The following is a 4,338-nucleotide window of genomic DNA, read 5'->3' as shown; positions in this document are numbered from 1 at the left end:
GAAAAGCTAAAGGAGTTCATTACTGCCAAACCAGTATTATATAAATTGCTGAAGGGTATTCTTTAAGAAGAGGAAGAAGAAGAAAAGGGTAAAGATAAAAATTCTGAACAAAGTGACAACAAATACATATCTAACAATATGTGAATCTAAACATCAAGTGAATAAAAAAATCTGATGAACAAAATAATCTGGTGAATAGAATAGAATCAGGGACATAGAAAGGGAATGGACTGACTATTCTGGGGGGGGAAAGGGGTGTGGGGGATGCGAGAAGAGACTGGACAAAAATCGTGCACCTATGGATGAGGACAGTGGGTGGGGAGTGAGGGCAGAGGGTGGGGTGGGAACTGAGAGGGGAGCTATGGGGGGAAAGAAAGAGGAACAAATGTAATAATCTGAACAATAAAGAATTAATAAAATAAAATAAAATAAAATAAAATAAAATAAATTTTTGCTAACAAAGAAGTAACCACTTTCTACCTATGGTGGCTACCTGATATGGGGACATTCTATGGGAGGAAATCATTTAAAGCAAACATAGCAAAGAATCAACAATTTCTTCAGTTGTTAAATTTGCCTCTCATCAGTTTCTTGCTCTTGCTTTTGTCCAAGCAGCCAGAGGAATCCCTTAAAATACTAAATCAGATCATGTCACTCAAAGATCTTCAATGTCTTTCCATTTTAATCAGAATAAAAGCTAAAGTTTTTACATGTCTTACAAGGCTCCATACACTATGATCCCTCTGAGCTCAACCCCTCTTCTCTTCCCTTTGCTCACTCTGTTCCTTATCTATTGGCCTCTTTGCTCGTCATGGAACATGTCACATACCCTCCTTTCAAGGGTCATTACACATATTCTGCATATTTGGGTGCTTCTGCATATTTGGGTGCTCCTTGCATCCCTGGGGAAATCCTATTTGGTTATGGTGTATGATCTTTCTGATGTAATGCTGGATCTGATTTGCTAGAATTTTGTTGAGGATTTTGCCAACAATTGTCCATAATTGGAATGCTCTTTTCCAAATAGCCAACAGATAAATTTTCTCACTTCTTTTGAGTATTTGCCTGTCATCTTTTCAATCAGGTCTATTCTGCCCATCCTACTTAAAATTGTAATGTTTTTCATCCCTCAGCACCTCGAATTGCTTTTGCTGCTCTATTTCATTTGAGAATTATTACATGATTACAAACCATATAATTTACTTATTTATGGGGTTTACTTTATTCTTTGTTGATTAAGACATTACATATGTGTCCTTATCCTCCCATTGCCCCCACCCCTGCTTGTGCCTTCAACCCTTAGTGTCTGTGTCCATTGGATATGCTTATATGTATGCATACAAGTCCTTTGGTTGATCTCTCCCCCTAACCCCCACCCTCTGCTACCTTCAGTCTGAGGTTTGACTGTTTGACCAATGTTTTTCTGTCTCTGGATCTGTTTTTGTTCATCAGTTTATGTTGTTCATTATATTCCATACTAGAGGCCTGGTGCACAAAATTCGTGCATGGAGGGGAGCGTTTCACCACAGCCCAGTCTACCCCCTCTCCAATCTGGGACTCCTTGGGGGATGTCCGATTGTGGTTTAGCCCTGATCCTGGAGATAGAGCCTAAACTAGCAGTCGGACATCTCTCTCACTACCTGGGACCACTGGCTCCTAACTGCACACCTGCCAGCCTGCATGATCACCCCTAACTTCCCCCGCTGCCAACCTGATCACCCCTAACTGCCTCTGCCTACCAGGCTGATTGGCCCTAACTGTCACCTCCTGCCAGCCAGGTCACCCCAAACAGCTCCCCATGCCAGCCTGGTCTCCCCAACTGCCCTGCTGCCAGCCTGGTCGCCCCCCCATCTGTACCCCCCAACAGCCTGGTTACCCTCAACTGCCCTCCCACCCCCCATCGGACTGGTTGCCCCACAAAGCCTGCTGTTCAGTTGTTTGGTCATCCAACACTAACCTCCCTGCCAACCTGGTCGCCCCACGCAGCCTGCTGTTCGGTCATCCATCTGGTGGTTTAGGTTATGATGGCCCCTGGCTTTTTATATATTATGATATGAGTGAGATCATGTGATATTTATCTTTCTCTGACTGGCTTATTTCGCTTAGCATGATATTCTCCAGTTCCAACCATACTGTTGTAAATGGTCAGAATTCTTATTTACCACAGTGTAAATGTACCACAGTATTCTAATCCACTCATCTGCTGATGAGCACTTAGGTTGTTTTCAAATCTTAGCTATGGAGAATTGGGCTGCTATGAACATAGGGGTGCATATATCCTTTCTAATTGGTGTTTCTAGTTTCTTGGAATATATTCCTAGAAGTGGGATCACTGGTTCAAATGGGAGTTCCATTTGTAGTTTTATGAGGAAACTCCATACTGTTCTCCACAGTGGTTGCACCTGTCTGTATTCCCACCAGCAGTACACCAGGGTTCCTTTTTCTCCACATCCTTGCCAGCTGTTGTCATTTGTTGGTTTGTTGATGATAGCCATTCTGACAGGTTTGGGCTGGTACCACATTGTCATTTTGATTTGCATCTCTCAGGTGATTAGCTACTTTCAGCATGTTTTCATATGTCTCTTGGCCTTTCTTATGTCCTCTTCCAAAAAGTGTCTATTAAGGTTCATTGCCCACTTTTTTATTGGGTTGTTTATCTTCCTTTTGTTAAGTTGTCTGAGTTCCCTGTAAATGTTGGAGATTAAACCCTTATTTGTGATAACATTGGCAAATATGTTCTCCCATGGAGTTGGCTTTCTTATTGTTTTGTTGATGGTTTCTTTTGCTGCACAGAAGCATTTTATTTTCATGTGCAGTAGCTTTGTAGTATAGCTTGATATCTGGTATTGTGATCCTCCAACTTTGTTCTTCTTTTTCACAATTGCTGTAGCTATTTGGGGTATTTTATGGTTCCATATTAATGTTTGGAGAATTTGTTCTAGGTTTGTGAAATATGTCATTGGTATTTTAATGGGGATTGCATTGAATCTATAGATTGCTTTGGGTAATATGCACATTTTAATTATGTTAATTCTACCAATACAGGAACATGGTATGTTCTTCCATCTGTTTATGTCTTCTATCTCTTTTTTTCATTATCCTGTGTTTTTCTGAGTACTGGTCTTCTACCTCCCTAGTCAGTTTATTTCTGGGTATCATGATTTTTTGTTGTTGTTGCAATGATAAAGGGATTGATTTCTTAATCTCTATTTCTGTAAGTTCACTATTGATGTATAAAAATGCCATAGATTTCTTTGTGTTAATTTTGTATCCTCCTATATTGCTGAATTCATTTATTAAGTCTAATAATTTTTGACAAAATTTTAGAGTTTTCTATGTATAGTATCATATCATCTGCAAATAATTACAGTTTTACTTCTTCTTTTCCAATTTGGATACCTCTTATTTCTTCTTCTTTTCTAATTGTTATTGCTAGCATTTCCAGTACTATGCTGAACCAGAGTGGTAAAAGGGGGCGTCCTTGTTTTATTCCTGTTCTTAGGGGAAATGGTTTTAGCTTTTGCCATTGACTATGATATTGGCTGTAGGTGTCAGATAGGGCTTTAATTATGTTGAGGTATGATTCTTCTATTCCCACTTTGTTGAGGGTTTTTATCAAGAAAGTGTGTTGGATTTGTCAAATGCTTTTTCTGCATCAATTGATATGACTATGTTATTTTTATCTCTCAATTTGTTTATGCAATGTGTCACATTTATTGATTTGTGGATATTGTAGCATCCTTGCATCCCTAGGGAAATCTTATTTGGTTATGGTATATGATCTTTCTGATGTAATGCTGGATCTGATTTGCTAGAATTTTGTTGAGGATTTTGCCATCAATGTTCATCAGGGATATTGGCCTGTAATTTTCTTTCTTTGTGATGTCTTTATCTGGTTTTGGTATTAGGGTAATGCCGGCTTCATGGAATGAGCTTGGAACTGTTCCTTCCCCTTGAACTTTTGGAATAGTCTGAAGAGGACGTGTTTTAGTTCTTCTTTGAATGTTTGGTAAAACTCCGCTGTGAAGCCGTATGGCCCCTGGAATTTGTTTGCTGGAAGCTTTTTGACGACTGCTTCAATTTCCTCCTTAATTATTGGCCTATTAAGATTTTTTTATTCTTCCTGATTGTGTTTTTGAAGGTTGTATTTTTCTAGGAATATGTCTATTTCCTCTAGGTTGTCTAGCTTGTTGGAATAGAGTTGTTCATAGTATTTTTTTTAAATCCTTTGTATTTCTGTGGGGTCTGCTGTTATTTCACCTCTTTCATTTCTGATTTTGTTTATTTGGGTTCTCTCTCTTTGTTTCTTGGTGAGCTTGGCTAGAGGTTCATCAATAT

The sequence above is a fragment of the Myotis davidii genome, unplaced genomic scaffold, assembly GCF_000327345.1.
Source record: "Myotis davidii unplaced genomic scaffold, ASM32734v1 scaffold1881, whole genome shotgun sequence".
NCBI classification, from domain to species: Eukaryota; Metazoa; Chordata; class Mammalia; order Chiroptera; family Vespertilionidae; genus Myotis; species Myotis davidii.
The sequence above is the reverse complement of the archived record's forward strand: the minus strand, read 5'-3'. Positions refer to the sequence as shown.